The sequence below is a fragment of the Eschrichtius robustus genome, chromosome 4 (assembly GCF_028021215.1).
Source record: "Eschrichtius robustus isolate mEscRob2 chromosome 4, mEscRob2.pri, whole genome shotgun sequence".
In the NCBI taxonomy this organism is placed as follows: domain Eukaryota; kingdom Metazoa; phylum Chordata; class Mammalia; order Artiodactyla; family Eschrichtiidae; genus Eschrichtius; species Eschrichtius robustus.
The window spans coordinates 120,612,351-120,632,374 of NC_090827.1; the positions used below are offsets into that span (position 1 = coordinate 120,612,351).

Genomic DNA, 20,024 nt, shown 5'->3' on the forward strand with positions numbered 1-20,024 from the left:
ATGAGTCAAGAGTCTTTTGGTTGCAAGTGACTGAAGACATTCAAATGGATTTAAGCAGAAAGTGACCTTACTGGCGTAAGGAACTGAGAAGTCCAGAGGCAGTGCAAGCTTCAAGCACAGCTGGTTCTAGGTACTCAAGGGATATTAGGACTGTGTCTATTTACCTCTTGTCTCTACTTTCCACTGTGTCGATTTTACTCTCAGGAAAGTGCTCATCAAGGAGTATCAGTTTAGTCAACAGCAGCTCCAGGCTTGTGTCCTAGCCTAGCAACCACAGCAGAAAGAGAGGAGCCAGGAGATGCAAGTCTGTCGTTCTAGGAAACATCCTTAGACTGAGTCTCATTAGTCTGTCCCAGACAATTTTCCTGCCTATTCTAGAACTAGAACACGGCTGGGGAGGAGGGCTGGTATGTGTATGTTCTGATTGGCCAAACTGAGCCTAAGTCTTCTGGAACTTGGGCAGGAGCGGCAGAGTAGGGGATGTTATCCCCACAGAAACTATAGGGAAAGATGGGGGAAGGGATGATTCACTGAGGAAAACTGGGGATTCTTTGACCAGCATAAGGAAGAATAACTACTTGGCAAACAACAACTTCATATCAACCTGTTTAATTTCTTTCTTTCTTTCAAAGGTAGACCACAAGGTGGGGTGAGGGGTCCAGCTATTTGTGTTCGATAGTCATTTGATTTCTAGACAAGGGAGAGTTTTTATCCAATGAAAATAAAAATAAATTCAAGAAGAGTTTAAGGACTATGGAAATGACAACTAGGTCTCAGAAATGTACCAACAGAGCAGCTGGTCAAAGACTCGTACTACTGAGGTTTTCAAATGCATTCCCTTTATGTGCTTTTTCTGGTTTACCACCACCCTTTCCCTGTCTAGACAATTTTCTGCCTTTTGATCCACCTCCACATGGCAAGAGTCAGAAAACTCACTCTCCCAACTCACTCACAGCAAGGCTGCAGGCACAGAACCTAGGCTCCCCGAATCGCACACACCCACTCGAGATGTCAAACCACAAATGAGCTACATGGCAAGACAGGGCTGCAGGAAATCCATTTTGGGGGCAAAGGTAGCCTCTGAGACGTTCTCTTCCATGGTCAGAAGGTGGAAGTCCTGGCATCTCATGTCCACAGTGAGTGGTGTGTAATGCAGAGTCTGGTTTCATTGGAGCCTTAACTGGCACAATCTCTCAACGTGGTTTGGGCATTGTTTCTGACTGGCCTCCAAACCTGGCTCTCTAGTTCTCCAAAGATTCTCTGAGCTATCTAATATTCCTTAGGAAATGTCTTTTTTTTTTTCCTCCTTAAACATGTATGTACTAAAACATGTATGCACTAAAGTTTATCAAGAACATAGCACAGATGTAAAAGGGAAAACTGAGCAATTGTTAGATGAGTTTATCAGTTCAAACACAAGATCCAGATAATAAAAATAATAAAATTTTGTCAGCATTATTTGGATAGTTGACTAAACTTTCTATCTAATGTTATATGGTGACCCCAGACCAAGTTCTGTACTTATTTTAGATGGAAGTGTATAACATGTGTGTTAAGAGCATGGATATTGGGGGCTTCCCTGGTGGCGCAGTGGTTGAGAATCTGCCTGCCAATGCAGGGGACACGGGTTCGAGCCCTGGTCTGGGAAGATCCCACATGCCGCGGAGCAACTAGGCCCGTGAGCCACAATTACTGAGCCTGCGCGTCTGGAGCCTGTGCTCCGCAACAAGAGAGGCCGCGATGGTGAGAGGCCCGCGCACCGCGATGAAGAGTGGCCCCCGCTTGCCGCAACTAGAGAAAGCCCTCGCACAGAAACGAAGACCCAACACAGCCATAAATAAATAAATAAACAGATTAAAAAAAAAAAAAAAGAGCATGGATATTGGAACCAGCCAAGATGGTTTAGAAAAATCAAATGACAGAGTTTTGCCACTTACCAGCTTTGTAACCTTTCTGTACCTCAATTTTCTTATCTTTAAAATGGGGGTAACAGAGTAATTACAGAAGTCAAATATGTATTACATGCAAAGCATTTAGAATATCTGGTACTCACTAAATACTCAATAAATGGTAACTTTTTATTATCTAAAACAAAAATCCTTCAAAAGTTGTAAACATCTAATACATTTTATTTTTTAAATTTCCCATTTAATACATTTCAAAGACTAATTTCACTATTTTTCTACTGCTTCAAAGATTTGACCCTCAGCCTTCTCACATTCTTTATTCTCCCTAAAGAGTCCTGGGCATTTGCCATTTTCTCTTTCCATTGTCTACCCTCATTCATTGCGGTCCTCACACGTATGTACACACATCTTTAGTAACCTCCTCCTTTCTTTCCTTAATTTTAAAACATTCTCAGGTACCTCAGGAAACGCTCTCTTGATCTCTGGCTCCAATTTCAAAGAGTCAAGATCTTAACTACAAGTTTTTAAAAATAGTTCTTTATTGGAGTATAACTGCTTCACAATACCGTGTTATTTTCTGTTGCACAACAAAGCGAATCAGCCATATGCATGCACATGTCCCCATATCCCCTCCCTCTTGAGCCTCCCTCCCATCTTCCCTATCCCACCCCTCTAGGTCATCACAAAGCACCGAGCTGATCTCCCTGTGCTATGCTGCTGCTTCCCACCAGCCAACTATTTTACATTCAGTAGTGTATATATGTCGATGCCACTCTCACCTCGCCCCAGCTTCGCCCTCCCACCCCATGTCATCAAGTCCATTCTCTGTGTCTACCTCTTTATTCCTGCCCTACAACTAGTTTCATCAGTACCATTTTTTTTTTTTTAGGTTCCATATACATGCGTTAGCATACAGTATTTGTTTTTCTCTTTCTGACTTAACTTTACTCTGTATGACAGACTCTAGGTCCATCCACCTCACTACAAATAACTCATTCATTTCTTTGTATGGCTGAGTAATATTCCTTTGTATATATGTGCCACATCTTCCTTATCCATTCATCTGTTGGTGAACACTTGGTTGCTTCCATGTCCTGGCTATTGTAAATAATGCTGCAGTGAACATTGTGGTACACGTCTCTTTTTGAATTATGGTTTTCTCAGGGTATATGCCCAGTAGTGGGATTGCTGGGTCATATGGTAGTTCTACTTTTAGTTTTTTTTTAAGGAACCTCCATACTGTTTTCCATAGTGGCTGTATCAATTTACATTCCCACCAACAGTGTAGGAGGGTTCCCTTTTCACCACACCCTTTCCAGCATTTATTGTTTGTAGATTTTTTGATAATGGTCATTCTGACCGGCGTGAGGTGATACCTCACTGTAGTTTTGATTTACATTTCTCTAATAATTAGTGATGTTGAGCATCTTTTCATGCGCCTCTTGGCCATCTGTATGTCTTCCTTGGTGAAATGTCTATTTAGGTCTTCTGCCCATTTTTTAACTGGATTGTTTGTTTTTTTGATATTGAGCTCCATGAACTGTTTGCATATTTTGGAGATTAATCCTCTTTCTGTTGTTTCATTTGCAAATATTTTCTCCCATTCTGAGGGTTGTCTTTTTGTCTTGTTTATGGTTTCCTTTGCTGTGCAAAAGCTCTTAAGTTTAATTAAGGCCCACTTGTTTATTTTTGTTTTTATTTCTGTTACTCTAGGAGGTGGGTCAAAAAAGATCTTGCTGTGGTTTATGTCAAGAGTGTTTTTCCTGTGTTTTCCTCTAACTACATTTTGAAATAATCTGTTTAGGTTACACTAATTTTGTGGGACCAATTCTAAAAGTGAACACTAGATGGCAACATTCCTAAACTGTGCTGTTTTCCCAAGAAACAGTTTCTGACAATGGCAAATGTTGAGAGCCTCAGAATGGGACTGCATGATTCTTTAATTTCTTAAACTTTTGTTTGTTTGTTGTAAAAATCAAATAAGACTTTGGATCTCTCCATAAAGTATCTCTATAGTGGCTCATTCTTGAAAATAAAGTATTCCTTTTTATATCTTGTAGGATCACTAATCTCTACCTTTAAAAAAATTTTTTTAATTTTGTTTTTTTCCTTAAAATAACACAAATATAAGTTGTGTCCATTTATTCATTATACCATATGATGCTTATGGCATATTAAATAGATTTAGTTCTTTGTTATAGCCAATATATTTTTTATTTAATTTTATAGCCATCCAGAAATGATATTTTATATAATATACATAACAGAAGAATATATGCTTTTTTTTTCTTTCTCCATGTTATCCTTATGGAAATTTGAGCTCAGGAACTTAAAATAATAGCTGAGAATCTCCTGATAGTGAGGATGAAGGAGAGCAGAGGTATGTTTTCTTTGAAAAGGGAATTGTATAAGTCTCCTAAATTTCCTTAGGAAATTAAAATGTTAACTGGGAAATTATCTCTGGTAAAATGAAAAATTTATTAAATAAAAATACATGTTATTGTGGTTAAGGCAAGGAGCTTTTAATACAAAAGATCATTTATGACTCCAAGATAAAAATAGACAAAGAATATGAAAAATAAACTAGAGAAGAAATGCAAAAAGCCAGGTACTACATGAAAAAACTTGAAAATCACTAGCATTAAAAAAGCAAGGGCTTCCCTGGTGGCACAGTGGTTAGGAATCCGCCTGCCAATGCAGGGGACACGGGTTCGAGCCCTGGTCTGGGAAGATCCCACATGCCACGGAGCAAATGGGCCCGTGAGCCACAATTACTGAGCCTGCGCGTCTGGAGCCTGTGCTCCGCAACAAGAGAGGCCACGATAGTGAGAGGCCCGCGCACCGCGATGAAGAGTGGCCCCCACTTGCCACAACTAGAGAAAGCCCTCGCACAGAAACGAAGATCCAACACAGCCATAAATAAATAAATAAATAAATAAATAAATAAATAAAATTAAAAAATAATAATAATAAAATAAAATGCGCTTTATTTTAAAAAAAGAAAAAAAAAAAAAAAGCAAGGGCTTCCCTGGTGGCGCAGTGGTTAGGAATCCGCCTGCCAGTGCAGGGGACATGGGTTTGAGCCCCAGTCCGGGAAGATCCCACATGCCGCGGAGCAACTAAGCCCATACGCCATAACTACTGAGCCTGCGCGCCACAACTACTGAGGCCCATGCGCCTAGAGCCTGTGTTCCACAACAAGAGAAGCCATGGCAATGAGAAGCCCGTGCACTGCAGTGAAGAGTAGCCTGCGCTCGCCTCAACTAGAGAAAGCCCGCACACAGTAACGAAGACCCAATGCAGCCAAAAATAAAAAATAAATAAAATAAATAAAATTTTTTAAAAAAACATAAGGACATAAAAAGGTTGAAAGTAAAAGTAAGTGAAAAGACATATGTGGCAGATAGTAACCAAAAGAAAGCTTGTTGTCATGTTAGTATTGAAATAGGGGGGGTTTTGGGTTTTGTTTTGGGGGGGAGTTTTTTGTTTTGTTTTGTTGCTGCAAAAAGCTTTATCGTTTCCATTTGGTCCAAGGCTTGGGAGAGGGCTCCAGGGTGGTTAAAAAACTGCCTAGTGGCTGAAGAGAGAGGCTTCAGGCAGAAGCCCTGGCACCGGAGGGCTCCTCAAAGGCCGCTGGGCTGCAGAGGCTCCTTCTTAGTCATTCTTGACGGTGAGCCTTTGGACGGTGAGATACTTGCACAGCCCAGCCTGGGGACCGGACAGCCATCGGAAGTTAGTCAGGTGGTTGCCCATCTTCTTGATGAGTTTCACCTCCTCATCTAGGAGGTGGCTCTCCAGGAAGTCACAGAGCTGAGGGTCTGCACAGGCAGAACCCAGAGCAAGCAGATCTAAAAGGGCCTGGTTCAGCTTCTTCTCCGTGAGAATGGCAGCTTCCATAGTGTCCTGGGTCTTATTCCACTCATCTTGAGATGGCTTCTGCCCGTCCTGGAAGAGGGCACAGCCGCTGCGCTGGGTTTTCATTTTCAAGAGAGGCTTGGCGCCCTCCTGCTTCTTCTCAGTCAATTTGCGGAAAAAGTGGCCCAAGCCCTCCAGAGCCATGTCACTGTGGTGGAAATAGAAGCCCAGAGAGAGGTGGGTGTAGGAGGCCGGCCCATGCAAGGTGACCAGGTGGTTGAAGGCGGCCTCCACCTTGATGGAATAATTCTGAGGAATCTGGTTGATGGGTAATAAGGAGTTAAGCTCAAAAAACAGTGCTGGCTGGTCCCAAAGGCCAAGGATAACTGAGGGGCTGGTTCTGAAAGTTGCCACTGGAAAAAAGATGGAGGGTGGTCGGAGGCTTGGAGGAAGGGGCCCCCCTGGGTCTGTTCCGCCCAAACACTGTTGAAGCAAGAGACAGGTCCGCGGGACCTCTGAGCACACTGCCTTGAAATAGGTTTCATGACCAAAGTTTAAAAAACAAAACACTAAAAACATTATTAAGAGAGACTGAATTCATCAAGATGCTGCAACAATTTTAATTTTGTATGCATCTGATAAAAAAAAAACCTTACAAATTTAAAGCAATAGTTGATATAATTATAGGAAGAAATTAACCATGTAATGGAAGATTTCAGTGTCCATTTGCTCATTTTATTTAATAAATGTTCTTGGGTTCCTGCCTGCTAGGAACTCTCCTAGCATAACATACGGCTATGAATGAAACATAAAAATCCTCAACCTTCTGAAGTTTACCATAATGGAAGGAGAGGGGGAAACACACAAATAAATACAGTAAAATCCTGTGAAAATACACCCAGGATATCATGAATTCTGAGATTATAGAATGAAGGATTTGCTCCTACCCACCACCAAATGCCACAGGTGGTAGGAAGGAAGGAGAGTAAAGTTCTTATTCTGAGGTTGGGGAATGGAATATGACAGGGGGTGAAGGGAGGAGCCCGGCAGGAAAATAGCACAAAAGCCAGAGGGGAGGTGAAGTTTGAATCCTGCTAGCGCAGTGATCTACCAACTCAGTATTCCCAAACTGGGCCAACAAAACTATTGCCAACTAGCCAGCATTTCCTGGCACCACTGGTGCTTTCTTGAAGTCCAGTCAGCTGCAGACCCTGAATCCTTCCCATCAATATGTAAACTGGAGTGGACGATCACCACTAGGATGGTTCCAAACTGTAGTGGGGACCCCGATGGATTCTGGGTAATGAAGCAACAACTCAGCATTGTGCACGGTCCCCTGCCCATTTTATTAATCTCACGCTGAAAGACAAAAAAGAAATCAAAGACAAAAAGATTGGAAAGGAAGACAAAGGACTGCATTTTTTCAAAAAAGGATGTGATAGCCTATGTAAAAAAATCTAAAAGACTGCTTATTAGAAGTAATAAGAATTTACCATAAGATCAATACGCAAAATTCAGTTGCATTTCTATAAAATTTAACAAGTATTCAGAAAACAATTCTGTAACAACATGCACATAGAAAACATTTTAGAAAGAGATTACATTTAAATAGCTTTAAAATAGATATCTAAAATGAAATCTAATAAAAGATACATAAAGCCTATACAGAAAAAGATATAAAATGTTATCAAAAGACACTCAGAAGACCTAAGTAAATGGAGAAATATGCTATGTTCATGAAAAGGAAAGCTCAATTTTATTTAAAAGAAAGTTGTTCTCCCCAAATTGATGTTCAGAGTTAATGCAATCCTAATTAAAATATCAACAGAGGTTTTGTGAAACGTGACAGTTGATTCTGATATTTATATGGAAAAGGAAGAATATCCAAGGCACTTTTCAATTTTTATTGAAGGAGAAAACTTGGTCAACCAGACATTGAAACTAATGATGAAGCCATAATAATTGAGATAGCGTTGTTTTGGCACAGAGAAGGCCAAATGATCATTGAACAGAAGAGAAAGCCAAGAAAGACCTGAGAATATATATGAAAACTTGACATATGACAGAGGGGACAATGCTGATTAGTGAGGAATGTTTATACTGAGATTAAATAAATAGATGAGTTTCTTCTGATAATAAATAAATAAATAGGGAAGAAGGAAAAATTCTCCCTTATAGGAGAATCTCATGTAGAAGGAATAAGGTAGAAAATCACCATTTAGCACTATTATAGCAGTAATTGATTCAGACAAAATTGTCAATGGATGCCAGAACTATTGGGTTGAAATTTGATGAAGATAGCTACATAGTCTCAAAGTATCTCTCCATAAATTACTTATTAATTACAAAGGGGAAGATAGTGCTTTTAGAGAGGATAAACCTGGAAGAGATCACCGTAACCAAGCAGACAAAGTCGACATTACCAAAAATGGAGAATACTGACACCGTATGCTTTCTGAGTGTTGCATTGAAAAGGGCACAACCTCATACAGTATTACTGCCAAAAGGTCATCACCTAAGTCTAACTGTGAAAAAACATTCCATGAAGAAAATCATGAAGAAAACCCACATTGACAGACATTCTACAAAATAATTGACCTGAACTGTTCAAATATGTCAAGGTCAAGAAATACAAAGATTGACTGAAGAACTGTTCCAGACTAAGTGAGACTGAAGAGACAATTCAACTAAATGTAATATGTGATCCTGGACTAGATCCTACAACGGGGAGATGGGCTTGTGGAGTGGAATAGAATGGCTACAAAATATATTTATTAGGATAACTGGTGAAATTTGAAAATGGGCTATAGGTTAAATATAGTAATGCATCAGTGTTAATTTTCTGATTTTGATAATTGAATGTCCTTGTTTTTAGAAAATTACACCCAAGTATTTAGAGGTAAAGAGGTGTAATATCTACAACTTATTCTCAAGTGGTTCAGAAATAACAACAACCATACACATAGAGACACAAAACAAGAAAACAAATGTGGCAAAATGATAACAATTGTTGAATTTAGTGAAGGGTATACAGAAATTTTTTGTAATAGTCTTTAAACTTTTCTGTGTTTTAAATTATTTTGAAATAGAAAGTTTAAAAATAGCCAGGGAATAATGAATACAAAACTGAAAACAGTGGTAACCTCTGGGAGTGATGGGAGAGGCCTGAGGGTGGGAGAGGGAGGAACACATAGGTAGATGCAACAGTACTGATTGTGTTCTAGTTCCTAAATTAGATGATGAGATTGTGGACATTTATTTTATTATTTAACTTTAACAATTATATATACATTATGTATTTTTGTGTATGTAAAATATTATATTTTAAAAGATAATAAAGGGAAAAACAAAGAAAAAGCTAACAAGGCATGAGTCAGAGGCTCTCTGGTGAGCTGTGTGTGCGTATGAGCTCTGTGCTCTTAAGTACGTTTCTTTTCCTCTCTGAGGTTGTCCTCACCTACAAAAAAAGAATAAAAGATCTACTGTGTAGTTTTGTTGTAAGGCACTTGGCAATAAGTGCTCACTAAGTGGCAGCTACTGTTGTTATTTTCTCTGACAGAGCAGAGATAAAGGGAGTATACCTACAGCGGTGGGCTTGATAAAAGTGGTAGAAGTTTGGAATAGTCTTTGGGGTCAGTTGGTAAGCAGGTTATCTAGGGAATAAAACTGAGCTAATGTTGGAAATCATTAAGTAGTTGTAGAGCCAATGAGCTGTGCGTATTTTTCGCAAGCTGCACTCCAGGGTCAGGAAGTAAGACTTGGAAAAAACAGATATTTATGCTGGAAGGTCTAAAGGAAGGTCAACAAAGCAGAAAGGCTGCTGAGAGTGAGGCAGATATGACTGGTCAGAGCATCTTACCTAGGCAATGAGCTTTCTCTCATCTAAAATTTTGGAAAAGGAGACACAATTTAGAAGAAGTGGAAGATAAAAGAGTGAGCTGATAATTTACTAGATTAACTGGAGACTGTATGAAGCACACCTAGCAGAATAATGATTTTCCAGCCCAGAATAAGGACATCCATTCCTACCTTTTATGTATCAAATAAAAAATAATTCTATCATGATATATATACACCTAGGTTGCACAAATTCCCTCATGGTTTACCAACGTTTTATATATGAAAGTCCTTAACAAATTGCAACAAAAAAACAAAACAAAAAAGCAAGTAAATATGTATTGAGCTGCCACTTCATTCAAAGATAGCTCTGCTGTAAGGGTTATAATTGAGGATCTAGTATTAGCCAGTCCGTGATTGATGAAAATTTTAATTTTTCAGTATTAATTGCTTTCTGAGTATATACACACAGCTAATTTCAGCCTATCGTGCATGAAATTAAACTCAGAAAGTATGAACAGTAGAGCAAATTTGATGATGCTTATACATTACTAACACTTAATGCAGTGAAGAAAATAAATAATATCAGTTTTCTGGCATCTCAAACCCCAAATGTTTTTCAATACAGATAGGATACAGAAACAATCTGTCACCCTAAAGTACTAGAAATACTTCCAAAGAACCACTATATTAGCTGTTGGTGTATGGGAAATGCTTTTGGTTTCTTACTTCAGTGGTTATTTCTTAAATATTAATTATCTATACTATATATCAACTATTATCACCTTATTTTATATAAATATGGTATATATTCATTAACACATTATTATCCATTATTTATTCTTTCCTTGCTTCCTGTACTAAATGCACAGACAATTCCAGAGATGAAGGCAGGTATATGTGGTATTAAATTAGGGATTTTAAAAGAAATTCATTATAAAATTTTGGAGTTACGTGTATAAGTATTGGTAACCCAATCATTGTCTTGTTCTGACTTTGACAGTTTTGCATCAGCCACTGTATTCTCCAGAAATATAATTATATAGAGAAGTTATAATAACTAATGTAAATTTCCTGAGAAATGCAATTTTAGAGGAATTGAAGAATATGTGGAGGAATGATACTTGCAGAGACTTAGGAATGTTGTATTTGAGTCAATATAACAAACTAATCAGGAGGAGGCACCAATGAAATGAAAAGATTTTGAAGAGAAAGATAAAAAGTTACTTGTGACCAACTAAAAATCAAATTTTCAAAGGCAGCCCAAAGAATGATAACGCTACACTTATTTTAATTCCCGTGTTTTAAAAAAAAGAGTAGGATGACCCAGTTCATGACATATTTCTGCCAAAACTATGTTTGAAAAATAAATTTCACAATGAATGAAATAAAATACTATACTACCACCACAGGATTTTAAATAGAAATAGGGATTTCTGATTCCATATGGTAAATTGAATGGATGTATCACTCCCATTCTCTCCTGAATGCCTATTAAAATGACAATCATAATATTTAAAATATATAGGCCTAAAAGACTAAAAAAACCGGGGAGAAGACACCAGGGGATAGGAGATAGCAACAGGTATTGGAGGATGGAAAGCTGATGAATTGGGAGAATAGAGGAAACTGAACATAATTTCTTCAGAACAAGGAGAAAGAACCAAGCTGCAAAGGATCAAGAACTTGGTTTTAGAGAAAGGAAGTATGTGGCACAGATCTGGAATTCAGAGAATCGTTTGAAAGTCTGCACAAGAGGCAGTTAGACCTCAAAAAGCCTGGTGACTTCCTCTTGCAAATCCTCAGACATGAGATTGATTCCTTGTAGAACATGAATCAAAAAGGTTCTGAGCTTAAGGAGAGAAAAGTTTCAGAAAAGCTCAAGGGGAGCTGAGGGGCCGAAAATAGGTGGATTAAGTGGAAGTATATACATTTATGGGAGAAACACACCTGCACCCTTCACCAGCCCTCTTTCCCCATCCAGGTCCTCGAATACCTGTAGCCAGGCACAAGACTTGAGGGTCTTTCTGTGCAGAAACTGAGTGACCCCTGAGAATACTCCACAAATTCAAAGCCATTGTCAGGCATGCAAGTCTCAAACAAACATACAAATCATAAAATGGGGCTAGAAAGCAATCATTCAAGATTGGAGCAGGAGAGCAAAGGTTTCTGGAAATAAATTAAAAATGGAACTCAGATTATCTGACAAGTATTGGTCCATATTTAGAAAATATATTTAGAAGACTTCCAAATGAATAATTGATACAACTATTGACTCCAGGGGAAAAGAAAAGAAGCATAATCATGGTACACTACTAGATTTAGCAGTGAAATATGTGTAGACAGTCAAGATAATGTAAATACATAATAAAATTTAGCCAAATCTGTGATTTAATTATATTGGGAGGTCGGAGGGAAAGAAAGCAGTGTGATTGTATGAGAGATAAATCCTCATTTATCAATGCGAAAAGTCAACAGATCATGTATAAAATAGAATAAGACATAGCAGCATAAATATGTAGTTCTCATGTATAAAGATAAATACCACAAGACACAGGGAAAGGACTAGAAATAGGGAGTGAGACTGGCCACAGGGAGAGTTGGGTCATTTTTTAAAATTATAAATGTCTATTATATCTCATTTTTTACTTATACTAGTGAAAAGTAGCTTATACATGAGCTTATATTCTGTGTTTTTCAATAATTTTTAAACCATGATTGCATTTGATAAACAAACAAAAGCCATGTATTGTTTTAATTTTATTTGGAGATTGAAATGAAGCAAACTTTGTAACTAAAAACAATTTAAAGCAATGAGACAAAATGTTGTTTTGTTTTCAAACTGAACATGCTCCTTCTTGCCCCTGCCACAGAATTGGATAAGAACATGCCTCCCCATCCAGGTAAAAAAAACAACTGTTCACTTTTTCTCATTTCCTGGCTGAGGATCTTAAAGTGTCACCTTATTTCAATCAATCCAATTGAATGCATTCAATCCAAACTCTTTTCTGCCTGGCTTTCAAAGCCTGTCCTTCTCTCCCCCAGCCTTCTACCTATCTAAACTTATTTTCCATTACATCACAACAGGCACCTTCTGTTCAAGTTATATGGATCTCTCAGAACCCTGTATACTCTGGGCCATGCCTGTTGTCATCTTTTGGGTCAAGCTATTACTTGAATACCTGGGCCATTTCCTCTGTACCTGGCCAAGGTCTTCTTATGCTTCAAAACCTGCTTCAGGATTAGCAAAGATATGTCTCATCATAATTCTACTATTTTATCATCCTTGGAACTTTGGTTTTTATCATTACAACTTGAAAATACTACTTATTGAAGAAAAAAATTTGAAAATTTTCTTTATGACCTTCTTAGATAAAAGGGAAATTTAAACAAATGAACATTTGTCTAAATTCAAGACAAATGTGCTGAATCTATTGGGTTGGCACCATAACAGTAATTTCCACAATGTGACGTGCCAGTGATTTTTTTCAGCATTGTAGCATTCCCTATTAAAGGACCATCTCTTTAAAGCACGTAGTCCCAATAACAGGAACACACATATAATTTTTCAATGTCTATTTGAAGAGACAAATAGCAAATCAAGGCTAGATTGAGATACCAATAAATCTGATAAGAATTTATTTTTATATTGATCTTTCCTATTAATTATTTAAAGGTTATCATTTTTATTGTATTTATTGTAGAAACAGTATAATAATAATAACAGAAAACAAAAAAAGGAAAAAAACTATCTCTTCTTCTACCACCCAAAGAAACTGTTTTTACTTTTTTCGTGTAACTCTTTCATTTCTCATCCCCATAAACACATAATTTTACATATAAAGTATTCTACTTTTTGCCTTAGTATTGTATTATAAACATTTTCATGTTGTAAGGCTCCCTTCATACTTATTTTAATAGTTATACAATAATCCATCTATAAATATCTATATAATAATTCATCTGTTGTAGTACCATAGTTATTTGTTTCTCTATCATTAGTTATTTACAGTTCCTTCCAATTTTTTTAGTAGGCTGTGGGCAAATAGGGAATGAATTTGGGTAGTCTAAGTGATCTAGTTTGGCTGACTAGATTTTTCCTAAATAAAATAGCTGATTTTTCTCTTCACTTTGTACCTGAGAAACTTAGTACAAGGGTACTCGTTTATAATTTGAAGTGACCTGTTTTTCATGATTTTCCAGTAGTGCTAATTTCCGCAGAACAAATATTTTCTCAAAAGTTTGTGCTCTACTGGTAGCATATTTTTATCCACTAAATAAGCATTTTCTTGTGTATATTCTTGTGTGGCATAGCTCTTTTTAAAACCACTGTAATTATCCATCTACTTATCTTACAAGTGGGAACATAATTTTTGTGGCTGTTTCATTTACTATGGAAAGAATACATTGTTTTACTACAAAAGTACATCAAAAAGCCCTTTAATTCTGGTACTTTTTATCCTTCAGTCATAAAAACAGGCTAGGATTATGGAAGAAAAGAGATTAGAAGGCAGTGTTTATAATGGTAGGCAAAACTATACCCTAAACTAGCTACAAAAATAAGTCTTTTTAAAAACATCACACTCAGAACTATGATTTTAAACCCCTTAATTTAACATTGCCTTGCCTTTGAAAGGAAAAACTCCTTGAACTTTAAATAGCTTTTAAATTTTAACTCTACTCTCTCATTGAGTGTTTCAAGTCCCAAAGCCACTATTTGTTGGATGACAACATTTGTAAGAGAGGCCCTCACTAACTAACTATGCATGTGTACTTGTCAACTATCATTTCTAGAGCTAATTTCCATACCAGTGACTAAATAAACCCAGGGGTTAAAACAACAGATAAGAGAGCAAAACTCTGTAACCTACAAAATCTCTATCTTTCTCACACTGAATATTTAAATGTACTGAATAAAAGTGAGGAGGAGAAGGTAGAGAAACTATTTTCTCTTGGCTTAAAAAAGATTGCTCAAATGCCTACATTAAATCTCATAGGAAGCCTAAGTTATTAAAGATAAATGATTGAGAAATGAAAACCTGTAATCAGGTAAATGTTAAAATAAATTTCCAAAAACTTTGACCTGCATAAGTGGTTCTCAACCCCAGCACACATTAAAATCACCTGGAAAGCTTTCAAATAATACAAAATGAGGTACTGAATTGCCCTGCTGTGAGGCCTGAGCATTGGCATATTTTAAATCACGAAGACGGTTTAATATGCAGGAGGACTGATAACACAGGTACACATATTACCAAATAAAATAGCAGATTTTTTTTTTCTTTTTGGTTTTAGTTCCCCCACCAGGGCCAAACCTGTGCCCCCTGCAGTGGAAGCATGGAGTCTTAACCACTGGACCACCAGGGAAGTCCCACTTGGGTAGATTTTTAACCAAAAGAACTTGTTGCTTTAGCATGAATAAACCCTCCCCAAGGGCCTGCAAGGGCCAGGCACCATGTTAGGCTCTGAGGATACAAGAGTATTTGAAAATTAAAGACTTCATGACATATCTGCAGTTCAAATTCTTTAAAAAGTATTATTTTTAAAAATCTTCCATCATTTTTTCCTGTAAAAGGAATATACACCAACACATATTTCTGATGAAGTCCACTCTTTAAGCTTGATTTGAAAATGAGGGAGGGAGGGAGACGCAAGAGGGAAGAGATATGGGGTTATATGTATATGTATAACTCATTCACTTTGTTATAAAGCAGAAACTAACACACCACTGTAAAGCAATTATACTCCTATAGAGATGTAAAAAATCCAAAAAACAAAAAATAAAAAAAAGAAAATGAACTATAATTTGAAAAATAAGAACATAAATGGCAAAAACAAAATATTTACTAATAAGAAATGAGGATTCATGGCTCTAGGATTCTGGTCAACACCAGAATCAGGATTTCAAAGTAGATGGCCAAAAGACTCTTTTTCATATTTATACACAGTCAGTTTTAATGAAAATTCTGAGAGTAACAATGTCCATCACTTAACCATGAATAAGCCAAGAGACTTTTCACAACATGAAGGAGATAGAAATCACAAACTCTGAACTGCAAGGAAAGAAAAAAAAAAACATTTCAGGCTAGTACTTTGTGATAGTCAGAGAGAGGAGGCTTACAGCCAGCAGAGAAGCTGAGGTGGTAAGATGATTTGATGAATGACTACAGTTAAGGAAGTTGAAACACCCACAGCGTCCTCAGCCAGAAATTTAATATGGCTTTATTTCTCTTGATATGTAAATTCTAAGGAATCATAACAGTCCATACTCAACTGTGAAGACAAAAATGTACTCCAAAGTTAAGTGAAATTATCTATAGGTTATTAATAAACAAATTAAAAGCCTTAAGAATGAGTTCTCAATTGGATGGCTCTGGGGATTTGATCCATGAAGAGGCACTTTCACAAAAACTGAGAGCTTGACCTTAAAAGAGCATAAAAAATACCTTGGACACTATTTGAACACCCAAATAATAACTATTGGTGCTGGCATTATGACCAGCAGTAACATATATTGGTCTGATTCCAAAATTAGAGCTAATAATTATGTTTCACGAGGAAAATCTGGGGAGTACCTATCACCTATTATAAGATATTGATTAAAATATTTAAAGTTTTCCTTAGACTTAAAATGGATCTCTATTCAAAGGCCACCTATGAAAAAGCACTCTTTTTGAGAAGTGTGTAGCATTTGTTTTTGGTCTCCTTGTACTTGGTTTCCTGAGAACTGCAACGTTTTTTCAATTATGTGCTATCTGAAAAAGTTCTTATCATTTAATGTCTATGGAATAGTCCACTATTTCTATATATAAGTTGTTACTACCATCATCCCGCTTCATAATAAAAATGATTATGACGATGAGACAATTCATTGGGCCCTATTATATACCAGGTCCTTAATGTATACTAAGCATTCGTATATATTATCTCATTTAATCCACACAATTAATTCATTTATTCCTATTTTTAAGAATGAGAGGACTGAGGCTAAACAAGGTTTAAAAATTTGCCCAAGGTCACAGAATTAGGAAGTGGCAGTAATTAAACCAAAGTTCTTTAGTTGTTTTTTTTCCAGTTTGGAAATCTAATACATTCTAATAATATATGTTCTCTGCACAAAAATTCTAAAATATAGAAAAGTCAAAAAGAATAAAAGGGTTTAGCCCTGAAAGATAACTGTTGCAGAATTTTCATTGTATTTCCTTTCCATCTTTTTCTGTACCTTGTAAACAAGTGCCTGTTATCTTTAGTACCAAGCTCAGCTAACCCCTCTATGCTTCCTTCTGTGTGTATTCAAAATCTGCCCTTTTAGAGATTCCCTGGTCATCTTCTGTCCCCCATACCTACACTCTGGTTAGAAGTACACACAAAGAGAATTCCCTGGTGGTCCAGTGATTAGGACTCTGTGCTTCCACTGCAGGGGGCCAGGGTTCGATCCCTGGTTGGGGACCTAAGATCCCACAAGTCATGCAGTGCAGCCAAAAAAAGAAAAAAAGAAAAAAGAAAAGATGAGAAATACACACAGACACACAAGGAGTTACACTTCCTTTTTCCTTCCTAACTCTTGCATTGTGTCATTCCCTCTGCCCTGTCTATATCCCTTATCAAAAAACTGGCAAAAGAAAAAAGCAAAACCTAGATGACCAGACAAAGAATTTCTTCAAAACACACCAAAGTAATATAATGAATCACTGGAAATGATGTCTCAGGTCTCAGAGTGTAGAGATAGATGTCATCAACCCAGGTCTCTGGGGAATGAACAGCATGCAAGATGGACTCTTTAAATGTCCATCAACAGGGGAATGTATAAAGAAGCTGTGGTACATATATACAATGGAATATTACTCAGCCATAAAAAGGAACAAAATTGGGTTATTTGTAGAGATATGGATGGACCTAGAGACTGTCATACAGAGTGCAGTAAGTCAGAAAGAGAAAAACAAATATTGTATATTAACACATATATGTGGAATCTAGAAAAATGGTATAGATGATCTTATTTGCAAAGCAGAAATAGAGACACAGATGTAGAGAACAAATGTATGGATACCAAGGGGGAAGGGGGGGTGATGAATTGGGGGATTGGGATTGACATATATACACTAGCGATACTATATATAAAATAGATAACTAATGAGAACCTACAGTATAGTTCAGGGAACTCTACTCACTGCTCTGTGGTGACCTAAGTGGGAAGGAAATCCAAAAAAGATAGGATATATGAATACATATAGCTGATTCACTTTGCTGTACAGTAGAAACTAACACAACATTGTAAAGCAACTATACTCCAATAAAAATTAATTTTTAAAAAAAGTTTCTAAGGAAAAAGTTTCAAAAGGAGTCTAATGAAGTACGCTTTAATCTCTAATACACACACACACACACACACACACACACACACACACCTTATAACTGTCTCCCTAGTGACTGTATGCTTTTTTTTAAACTATAGTTAATTTACGATGTTATATTAGTTTCGGGTTTACAACATAGTGATTCACTGTTCTTATAGATTACACTCTACTTCAAGTTACTATAAAATGTTGGCTATATTCTCTATGCTATCTAATATGTCCTTCCATCTTATTTATTTTATACATAGTAGATTGTACCTCGTAATCCCTTACTCCTATCTTGTCCCTCCTCCCATCCCTCTCCCCACTGGTAACCACTAGTTTGTTCCCTATATCAATGAGTCTTTCTACTTTGTTATATTCATCTTTGTTTTGGTTTTTAGGTTTTACGTCTAAGTGAAAACATACAGTATTTGTCTTTCTCTGTCTGACTTATCTCACTAAGCATATTACCCTCCAGATCCATCCATGTTGTTGCAAAGGGCAAAATTTTATTCTTTTTTATAGCTGAGTATTATTCCATTGTATATATATACTACAGTTTCTTTATCCATTCATCTGTGGATAGACACTTAGTTGCTTCCATAGCTTGGCTATTTTAAATAATGCTGCTATGAACATTGGGATGCATTTATCCTTTCGAATGAGTGTTTTTGGTTTTTTCCCATATATATCCAGGAGTGGAATTGTGGGTCATATGGTAGCTCTAGTTTTAGTTTTTTGAGGAACTTCTATACTGTTTTCCACAGTGGCTGCACCAATTCACATTCCCACCAACTGTGTCCAAGGGGTCCCTTTCCTCCACATCCTCACCAACATTTGTTATTTGTGGTCTTTTTGAAGACAGTCATTCTGACAAGTGTGAGGTGATATCTCATTGTGGTTTTTATTTACATTTCCCGAATACAATGTTGAGCGTCTTTTCATGTGCCTGTTGGGCACCTCTATGTCTTCCCTGGAAAAATGTCTATTCAGTTCTTCTGACCAGTTTTTAATCGGGTTGTTTCTTTTTGTGATATTGAGTTGTATGAGCTGTTTTTATATTTTGGATATTAACCCCTTGTTGGTCATACGATTTGCAAATGTTATCTCCCATTCAGTAGGCTGTCTTTTTGCTTTGTTGATGGTTTCCTTTGCTGTGCAAAAACTTCTAAGTCTAACTATGTCCCATTTGTTTATTTTTGCTTTTGTTTCATTTGCCTGAGGAGAGAGAGCCGAAAAAATTATTGCTACAATTTATGTCAAAGGGTGTTCTGCCTATGTTTTCTTCTAGGAGTTTTATGGTTTCTGGTTTTATGTTTAGGTCTTTAATCCATTTTGAGTTTATTTTTCTATATGGTGTGAGCAAATGTTCTAATTTCATTCTTTCACATGTAGTTGTCCAGTTTTCCCAGTGCCATTTATTGAAGAAACTGTCTTTTCTCCATTTTATATTCTGCCCCCTTTGTCGTAGATTAATTGACCATACGTGCATGGGTTTATTTCTGGGCTTTCTATTCTGTTCCATTGATCTATGTGTCTGTTTTTGTGCCAGTACCATGCTATTTTGATGACTGTAGCTTTGCAGTATAGTCTGAGGTCAGGGAGCATGATACCTCCAGCATTGCTCTTTTTCCTAGTGACTGTATTCTTGAGTCAATATTTCTGAAACACAAATTTCAGAAAGTGTAGTTTCCTGCCACTTCTTTGAAGGGAATTTTGGAAATAACTATAGGAATGTAAAATATACTTACTCTTTAATCAGCAGCAGTTTAATTTCTAGAAATTTATTCTTCAGACCTACTCAAATAAGTGCACAAAAAACATGTACAAGGATATTAGTAGAGCATTGTTTGTATTTGAGAAAAATTAGAAAGCACTTACATACCCATCAATGAGGGACTATGGTAGGTGCTGGGGACACAGAAGTGGTACCCACCCTCCTGGAGTTTCATTCCAGCAGATATGTGATTTATCCTGAAGTATCTGTCTTAGTTTGAAGCACACTCTGTGAATTTGCATTCTGGAATCTTTCCATTGCTACCTCAGATGGTATCACTGAGAAATCATAAAATTAGCTTTTCTTATA

The 20,024-nt window shown here is 36.9% G+C and overlaps 1 pseudogene; it reads right to left on the reverse strand.

Annotated features, from left to right (window-relative positions):
• Positions 1 to 5,561: 5,561 nt before the first annotated feature.
• LOC137763521 (ferritin light chain pseudogene) overlaps positions 5,562 to 20,024 on the reverse strand; it is a 60,011-nt pseudogene continuing 45,548 nt past the window's right edge.